Source organism: Dipodomys merriami, unplaced genomic scaffold (genome assembly GCF_024711535.1).
Source record: "Dipodomys merriami isolate MVZ:Mamm:240054 unplaced genomic scaffold, mDipMer1.0.p SCAF_22, whole genome shotgun sequence".
Lineage (NCBI taxonomy): Eukaryota > Metazoa > Chordata > Mammalia > Rodentia > Heteromyidae > Dipodomys > Dipodomys merriami.
Window position 1 is genome coordinate 13702683 of NW_027203604.1, and position 9901 is coordinate 13712583.

General features: G+C 46.4%; 1 long non-coding RNA gene across 1 annotated transcript; it reads right to left on the bottom strand.

Annotated features, from left to right (window-relative positions):
- Positions 1 to 671: 671 nt before the first annotated feature.
- LOC138834591 (uncharacterized) lies at positions 672 to 4722 on the bottom strand. Its single transcript, XR_011374213.1, has 2 exons — positions 3780 to 4722; positions 672 to 3196 (listed from the first exon to the last, which is right to left on the bottom strand). It is a non-coding gene; the product is annotated as an uncharacterized lncRNA (long non-coding RNA).
- Between the last annotated feature and the right edge of the window lie 5179 nt (positions 4723 to 9901).

The window sequence follows — 9901 nt, forward strand, 5'->3', positions numbered from 1 at the left end:
TTGGAACCATGTTGGATTTACTCTTAGCTTCTTCTGGATGGTTCTTTGTGATGCTTGGAGCATCTTCTATTGGGTATGGATTATGCTCATATAATTTTTTCGGTCTCTTTTCTCTTTCATGACCACTCCTTTCCTTATGGTTTTAAGTTTTTTTCCTTCATTTCTACCTATGCCTTATCTCTCCTGCTTCTGATTAGAATCCCACTGATTTTCCTTGTCTGTGACAAAAAACCTTCCTAAGATCTCTGTTCACAATTGTGGTTTTGTCTTCTTTCTTTTTGTTTGGTAGTCTCTCGGGTGGCTAGTGTGTAGTTCATTCACTTTATTTTGTCAACTGTTTCTCTGCTGAAGTTATTGTTGGGGTACATTCCATTCCCCAGCAGGTGTATCATCCTTGTTTTTTTTTTGTGCTATGACCTCTGTGTGTGTCGGTATCTCTATTACTTGAAAAATGTGAGGGTGTTTTGCTACTGGTTGTCTTCAGTTGCACGCTTTAATAATATGTAACTGTTGTTCTTTAAAGTACGTGTTTGCATTGCTAGAATTCTTTCTTTTTCCTCTGTCATTTCATGTTCTGGAAAATCTCCTTTTGGTGGCTGATCAGAATTTTTCCTTTATGTGTTCTGAAATGCTTGAGTTTGGGACCCCAAGAAGACCACCAGAGACTAAGATCGATGTAATCAACAGCAAGGTGTTTATTGTTTGCATAAAAACAACATTCTTCTAATGCTGTGCACATTCCTCCTTGTTATATAAATATTAAATCTAACCCTCTTCTATTTTGTAGCAGGACTTCTGCCAAGGAGTCATGGGATTTTTGGAGATAGGCTATGGAGTTTTCTAAGTGCTTAATGTCCTCATCTATTGTAGCCCGAAGATTTGCATAGGAAGCTTTGTGCATAACCAACAAGGCCACTCCAGTTCCTAGTCTGGCTAGCCCTAACAGAGTGCCAATGGTTATAATAGCTGTGACAGGTTCTCTTTTTACTCTTAGGGATGGCTGTGTTTTTGATGGTCGCATCATGACCTCTTTCAGAGTGATAAATCAGATCAGTCGTGGGATCAATTGTACGAGTACACAAAAGCTGCCTAACTGGTTTAAGACCTCTCCATGTATGCAAGGGGTCAATCCCATAGAGCAGGCCCACCATTCATTTTCTGGAGGGATTATGTACCCCTTATTTAGATTTGGTGTAAGCGTACAGTCGACAAATGAGAATACTGGGAGGGCACCTTTCCTAAACAAAGTCCGTTTCCAACAACTGACTGAAGGGTTAACTTTATATGACTCTTTTGCTGCCATCTACATTGACTAATATCTGAGTTGGTGGAAAAAAACTGCCCCTTACAGCTACACCCTCATAGAAGGGGAACTGCATGTCATAGCACATCCAGTAAGATTTTGTTATTTCTGGCTGAGTCTGGTTTAGAACTGCATAGGTATTTACCAGCAGCTTCCATAAAGGGGTTCCGACTTTCTGTGTCCTGTTGTTTCCACTCATGGACTTTACCTAAATTAAGCGAGTCTGTTGTAAGTGACTCTATTGTAACAGATGTGGGCTGGACTCGACTTGCAGTCGGTCTGAGAGCTTCCTTGGGTCCTATCACTGCCGGGGATTGTATTGATGTTTTGGAAAGCCTAAGGGCCAGTATGAGCCATTGAGTAGGGCTGACGTGTAATTTGAATCCCCATATTTTTCCGACATTCCATCCTTTCGCCCCTTTTCTTGTTGGGGTAAACCTAATTTGAATCATAGGCCCCATAGTTGTAAGTTTGTGAAAGGTCACAAAGTCATTTTCCGCAGTCTTCCAGCCATACGCACTTGGTTTCACACCTCCATTGTTTACAATAGTAGTCACTTCCACATAAAATGTTAGGGGTCTTTCCTTCAGGGCACACATACCATGTATGTACCTTACAGCCTGCATACCGGCCATATATGTCACCATTTGGCCATGTCCCTTTTGCTAATTCACGTAAGTCGAAAGTCAAGTCCAGAAACCAAGGTGAAGGTCCTACCTTAGTGGCTAGGACCAGTTCTCTGGCTGACCCAAGATTACTAATAGTCCAGGGTCCATTTATATGGGTATTGGGAATTATTACTGATTTGTCCTATTACTTGGGAAGGGATTTGGCAACTGAGCAAAAGAAGCGAAAAATATATCATTATTTCGTGCGGCACAGTTTAAACTTAAGGGGGTTTGCAGTCTTTTTTTACTTGCCACTCTGGCTCAGTTTTGGAGAAAGAGTCCTTCACTACTGCCCAGGAATCCGCTAGTTTGGCATGCGAATAATGAATCCAGGCAGCTATTCCATCAACTTTGAGAACAGTGGGAGTTGTGAGGATCACCACATATGGTTCCTTCCAGCGAGGTTGCAGTGATGTCTGCTGATATCTCTGATATCTCTGCTGATATCCATGCCAGCATGGAACCTGTGTGGCTGAGGAGGGGGTCCTGTCTCGTACAGAGCCTTGAGGCAGGGCCACACGTCCTGGTGGGCTTGTTGGAGGGCTTTAGGGAACACAAGAGGTCAGAGTCATCAAATTCTACAAGTAAATGCTCAGACAAGCATGGAATTATGGGAGGGGGCATGCCAAACATAACTTCAAAAGGAGTGCCTTCTAAATTATAGGGGGAATTTCGCATCCTATACAGGGTGTAAGGAAAGAGGGCCACCCAGTCTCTGCCAGTCTCCACGGTCAATTTGGTTAGGGTCTCTTTTAGGGTTTTATATTCATTCTCTCTACATGTCCTGAACTTTGGACAATGTAATTTCCAATCTGCCCCCAAAATAGACACCAGTCCCTGACTTACCTTAGATACAAAGGCCAGTCTGTTATCTGACCCTGTCATAGTTGGGAAGACGTACATGGATAAGATGTCTTCCAGCAACATTTTAGCCACCATTTGAGCTGTCTCACGCTTGGTTGGAAATGCTTCTACCCATCCTGAAAAGGTATCTACAAAAACTAAAAGGTACTTATATCCATATTTGCCAGGCTTTACCGCCGTGAAGTACTTCTCAATGAGCTCCCGGCTTGTCTCCTCCTACCCGATTTCCAGGATCAGTTGTGCTGTGGCTTGCATTTATCAACTGGCAGGCTTTGCAGGTGGCAACAATCTGCTGGACCTTGGAAGTGGAGTTTTTAATCCTAATCTTAGCATGTCTTAATAGGTCTTGCATTTTTCTCACCTATATGGGTAGAGTGATACATTTTTTGTAAAATTCTGTTACCTAATTTTTCAGGTACTATTACATGACATCTAGAGTCTCACCACCATCTTTTTAAGACATTGAGCCATAGGCTAAGTCTTCCTCGGAATATTATGGCATTTCTGGTAGACTTCAAGGTCCTGGGTCAGGTAGGTTAGTTACCATCACAGTCTTTCTTTGCAGGGCTATTTCCCGAGTGGTTTTATCTGCCAGATTGTTCCCTCTGGATACCTTGTCTTTAGGTTTCTGATGTCCTGGACGGTGCAGAGTGACCAATTTTTTTGGCAACCATAGGGCAGTAATGAGGGCCAATATCTCTTCTTTATTTTTTATAGTCTTTCCCTCAGTGGTCAGCAGCCCTCTTTCCTTATAGATGGTGCCATGTATGTGGACCGTGGCAAAAGCATACTGGCTGTCAGTGTACACAGTCAGCTTTTTGTCTTTCGCCAGCATTAGTGCTTGGGTCAAGGCTATCAGTTCAGCTCTCTGGGCTGATGTTCCCAACAGGAGGGGCTCAGCCCATACCCCTTCAGTCTCTGCTACTACCGCCACGCCTACATACCTCTGACCTTGTTGAATGAAGCTGCTCTCATCCATGAACCAGATGACCTCCGCATCTGACAATGTCTGGTCCTTGAGGTCTTCTCTGATGCCGTGGACCTACGCTAGGATCTGTGCACAGTCATGCAAAGGAGCCTCTAGGTCCGGGTCAGGTATCAGGGTCGTGGGGTTGAGAGCTGAGGGTGCCTGGAAGGTGATTCTGAGAGAGTTAAGTAACAGTCCTTGATAATGGGTGAGAGCTGGGCGTTGCTTAGCCACCGGTCCGAGGGTTGCTTCAGGATTCCTTCAAAGGCATGGGGGTGCTGTCAATGTCCTTTACCATTAGGGCATGGCAACTATCATCCTCAAGCAAGGTGGCCAGCCAGCCGCCACAGGGTCCAGCCTTTTTGACAAGTAGGCTACTGGCCTCTTCCAGGGACCCAGATACTGGGTCAGGACCTCTTTAGCAACCCCCTTGCGCTCATCAATGTACAGTAGAATGGTTTTGTGACATCAGGTAGCCTTAGAGCAGGTGCGGACAGCAATGCAGTCTTAATTTGATCGAAGGCTCTGCCCACCCACTCAGTCCACTGGTAGGGCTGAGTTTCCCTCATGCCTTCGTACAGAGGCCTGGCTAATCTAGCAAACCCAGGTATCCACAGTCTGCAGAAGCCAGCAGATCCCAGAAACTCTTTCACTTGCCTTGGGGTCCGGGGTACAGGGATTTTTAGGACTGTCTCTTTCCTGGCCTGTGTTAGCCAGCATTGCCCATCCTTTAACAGATACCCTAGGTACGTTACCTCAAGTTTACAAATTTGAGCTTTCTTAGCTGAGGCTCGGTAACCTAGGTCCCCCAGGGTCTGCATCAGGTCTCTGGTCCCTTCTCTGGTCTGGGCTGCAATCAACAAATCATCTACATACTGTAAGAGAGTTAGCTCAGGGTGTTTCTCCCGGAACTCACCTAAGTCCTCATGGAGTGCTTCATCAAAAATAGTAGGAGAATTCTTGAAGCCTTGTGGGAGTCTGGTTCACGTCAGCTGTCCATTGATTCCTTTTTCCTTGTCCGACCACTCAAAGGCGAATAGTTGTTGACTCTTGGGGGCCAGGGGAAGACTAAAGAAGGCATCTTTTAGATCTATTACCATATACCACTGCCTTCCAGGTGGCAGGGAGCTTAGGAGGGTATACAGGTTAGGGACAGTGGGGTGAATGTCCATCACCCTTTTTGTTCACCTCCCTCAGGTCTTGGACCAGCGAGTAGTCCTTGGACTGAGGCTTTTGAGCAGGCAGAAGCAGGTGTGTTGCAGGCCGACTGGCAAGGCCGTAGGATCCCCGAATCTAACAGCCGCCAAATATGGAGGGTTATTCCTGCTTGAGCTTCTACTGACATAGGGTATTGACGAACCCTAGCCGGGTCCGCTCCAGGTTTTAGTTCCACATACACTGCCAGCTGGTGTTTGGCCAGACCCATACCTCCTGTCTCGGCCCATGCTTCTGGGTACTCCTTTAGCCAATAGTCTATATCCAGGGATGGGGTGTTGGTATAGTCTATATTCACCCTCTGAGTTCACAGTCAATTCCTGAATAGGCTGCCCCTGACTGTCAGAGATTGTGGTGCCTCCAGGTTGAAAGTGAATTTGAGCTCCAATTTTGGTGAATAAATCTCTTCCCAACAAGGGGTAGGGGCAATCAGGGATAACTAAGAATGAGTGTGATACCCGGCTCAGGCCTAGGTCCAATGTTCTTCGGGTAGTCCATGCACATTGGTTAATTCCTGTAGCCCCTTGTACCCAAGAAGTCTTTTTAATTTTCCTTGTGGTTCCATCAATATGGAGTGTTGAGCTCCAGTGTCCACTAGGAACTCAATTGGAGTCCCCTCCACCTTAAGAGTCACCCTAGGTTTGGGGAGGTGACCTGAACCCCGACACCCCTAGTCTTCCTCTGTGTTAGTCACTAATACAGGGGTGCATCTAAGGGAATGGGACCCCACCCTCATTTCCTTTTTCTTAGGGCATTCCCTTGCCCAATGACCTGTTTCCTTGCAGCACGCACACTGGTCTCTATGCAGTCGCCAGCCGTCAGGTTGGCGCTGTTCCTGTTCCCGGTGGCTGTCCTGATTTCCTAAGCTTTTGTCTCCTCTCCCTTCCTTGTACCACTGCCACCAATATCCTTGTCATCTCTCTGGTTGCTTTTACTTGTTTGTCCTCAGGAGCATCTCTATTATTATAGACTCTTTGTGCTATTGCTAAGAGGTCCTGTACACTCTTTCCCTCTAAATTTTCTAACTTTTGTAATTTCTTTTTAATATCTGGAACTTCCTGATTAACAAAAGCTGCCTGATTTTCCAGAGCTTCCAGATTAATTGGGGTAAATTGTCTAAAAGCTTCCATTAACCTTTCTAGGTAGCTAGCAGGCAACTCCTGTTTCCCTTGTACCACTGTATAAACTTTAACCAGATTGGTTGGTTTTTGGGCCGTAGCCCGGAGACCTGCCATTAGAGTCTGGCGATAGACCCAGAGCCTCCCCTACCTTCTGCCGTGTTGTAGTCCCATCTGGTTGCGGGCGGCCTACTCAAGGGAAAAACAGCATTAAGTAAGTCAGGGTTGGTGGTAGGCTGCCCATCATCTCCAGGGACCAAGTTTCCTGGCCTCTGTCTGGATTCTTTCTCTTTCTTCCATGGTGAAGAGCATACAGAGCAATTGTTGGCAATCATCCCAGGTAGGCTGATGAGAAAACATAACACTATCCAGGAGAGAAATTAAACTCTTTGGGTTGTCTGACTAAGGGGGAGGGGGTTTGATTTTTCCAATTGTACAAATCTCTAGAAGAGAAGAGCCAATACTGAAGTCTAGAGTTCGCGGTCTTGTCAGGGGGACCTATCTCCCTGAGGGGCAAGGTCTCAGTGGTATCAGGAGATTGGGCAGGGGACAGGGTGCATTGGGCTCGCCCTCGGGTTTCCCCTGCCAGTCCTTCCAGTACCTCATCTGCTCTTCCTGCTCTTTCCGCCATACCTCCTTTATCTGGATGGTTAGGGGGAGCCACATAAAGAGAGGGAGGCATGGATTCCAAAAGAAACGGGTCATACCCTTGGAGTACTGGATACAAAGGGGCTGATGGTCAAGCAGGTCCCGGGGCTCATGGCCCCAGCTCGGCCTCCCTTGTCACAAAAATGTTGGCCCTGTGTGTTGCAGTCTTCCTTAGAGGTGTGTGTAAAAGGGGGGTTAGCCAGTTGGGGGGGAGTCCTTGAGTAAGTCCAGACATACTTAGATATAAGGGATCTGATCTGGATGTCCCTCCCTCCCTGGACAAAAGATCACAAACTTTATTCGGAGAATTGTATCTCTGTGGCCACCCTACATTAAAGGTATGCCATTTGGTGGTACAGAAAGTAACTAGCTTTTCTTTTTTTATTTTTACTCCCAAATTATGTCCTCTTTCCCTGGTGTCCCTAAAATTGTCCGTGAGTAGTGTCAGGGGGGTAGTCTGAGTCTGTCCCATTTTCCAGTATAACAGACCACCTTATCAAGGAAGTGACAGTTAAAAATAAAAGTAAAAAGAGAAAGGCATGGGTTTAAAATAAAGCTGCAGTAAAAGCTCTCAAGAGGTGAAACAGAAGTTACTGGCCTATCTATAATCCCAAATGGGTGAAGAGAGACATGGGGCAGTGGTCCTGTCTGTTGATCACGGGCCGTCCGGTAGAAGGCTGCTGGACTCCAGGTTCCGGCAGGTCCTCTGTTTAGAAGAACTCCATCAAGTCTCTCCAGTCCTTCCCTTCACATACACATATAGTCAGGCCAACTGAAACATCCAGCACCACTTTATCAAACAAACATAAATAACCAATTTACAGAATCAAAATTATAACACAAAACAAATGGACAGGTCAATAAAAATAGACACAGATAACAGAATGTGCAGCATGACTTCGGTTGTCAACCAGAGACCACAAGATGTTGGCCTCCCAAATGAGGGGATTCCATGTCCCTCCAGAGGCCCAGCATGAAAATGAGGGGATTCCACATCCCTCCAAAGGCTAGGGACATCTCCCACAGACCCCGTCGGCGGCCCTATAGTGCGTCCACCAGGACCTTCTACCGACCACAAACCAGAACCTGCAGGCAAATCAGAATACAGAAAATTTCAAATCAGCAAAGTCTTAATTTACCAGATGGGTTTTCTCCACCTCTTGATTGAGTGTCTGGGTAGGCTTATAAGGGGGATCCTGGACGAGCCCCCAGTGAAACGCTCGAGTTTGGGACCAAGAAGACCACCAGAGACCAAGATCGATGTAATCAACTGCGAGATGTTTATCATGAGCTAGCTCGGTCCTCCGCGCACACAGCAAACAACTGGTGACGCTGGGAGGCCGTGAGCACAAAATCAGCACAGTTTTTATAATATTGAACAAACAAGTTCAGGGGATTTCCACACAAGTAGTAAGTTTTGGGGATTTTCACATAAGCAGTAAGTTTTGGAGATTTCCACATAAGCAGTTACATGATTGGTTAAAAATTGCATAGTCCTAAGGTTTGAGTCTACTCTGACCGCACTGTCCTTTTTCTGATCCTGGAACACTTGGGCAATTGCTCTGTTTCTTAAGGGTGGGCAGGGTTGGTGGTAACCTGCAGTTTTTCCAAGAACTGTTTTTCCTTTTCAGGGTTATTTTGAGGGCAGTTCAGCACTAGATGGTGGGGTTAATCTCAAATTGAAGTTACTTGGCTCTTCAGTTCCATAAAAGATGTGTTATACTTGTAAAATTTCTTCTTGGCTGCTTCTTGTTTCTTGTTGCAGCTGGTTTTGAAATAGAACTTCTTTTTCTAATACAGCTATTTTCCTTAGAGCATCCATTCTCTTTTGCTGTAAGGCATCATTTAGCTGATGAAAATTGTGTGATTTGCAGGCTTGATTGGTGATTTTCTGGTTGGGTGACTCTCTCTGATTTGTGGGGTGCTTGATGAGGAAGTCCTTAAGATTCAGTCGTTCACTTGAGATGGAGGGAAGGGACAGGTACTCACTCAGACTGCCCTGAGATTTCCTTAGTTGTGATTTTTCTCTAGGCTTACTTATATCTTGTGGTTTTTCTTGTGATTTCTCCATTGGGGCATGGATGTTAGTGCCCTTGATGTTGAGAGCGCACTCATGTACTGGCTTAAACATGGTAGGCAGAAGTTTCACTCGGCCGATGTGCAAGGTTTGAAAAACACATTTGATTGTTGAGCCATCCTGGGGTAGTATAATTTCTTTGGGTTTCTGGTGATATCTGGCAGCCAAAAGTCCATTAGCTTGTCCCTGGCAACTTCTGGTACCATCTTCCCTATGGTCAGTGAATAGGGATAATTCCTTAGCCTGAAGAGGTTGAAGGCAAGTGGGTTTGCCTGCTAATTTTGTGGGGCTAGCCTTTTGATCGGGAATCTTGGTACTTTCAGTGGCCTTGTCCACTGTAGTGTCCTGGGGTGTTGAATGAGTTCCAGCAGCCTGGATAGTGGCAGCAGATGTAACCACAGCCTTGCCAGGTTTCAGCTTCTTGGCTGCATCCCTATCAGCCAGGTGTTCAGTGGCTTGGTGCTCAGCTCTGCTGGGGGTCATGGCAAAGGACATACTCTTAGTGGTTGTCGGGGATGACCCATCCAATTGAGCATGATCTGCTGTTGATATGGGGGTATTTGCAGGAGATTTGCCCACAAAAGCTGGAGAGGTGGCAGGTGTTTTTGTTACTAGTCTCTTTTGGATTTCTGTAGTGGTGGTGGGAGCCGTTAGGGACTTCTTTCTCTGTTTTTGCTGGTCCCCTGTCTTGGGGTGTGAGTGGGCCAGGAGCAGTGAATTTTTCTTCACTGTGGCCTTAAGCCTGGCAGGAGGAGGTCTGGAGCCTCTGCGGGGACTCGGGTCAGATCCCATTGTCTCGGGAACCTCGGGGGACACCTTGCCCTTGCTTGCTCCAGTGTCGCTAGCAGACAGGTTCCCAATACTTCCCACTTTAACGAGAGAAATAGGGGATGCAGATGGTGACTGGGTGTCTGCGCTAGTCATGTCTTCATTGCTTCTCCCTAGACCCCCGAGCTGCTCCTCCTCAACATTGGCACCTGGGCTGGGTCTGGCTGCCTCCACAGAGGCGGGGTGCACTAGGTCCTTCCACTTGCTGTCTGA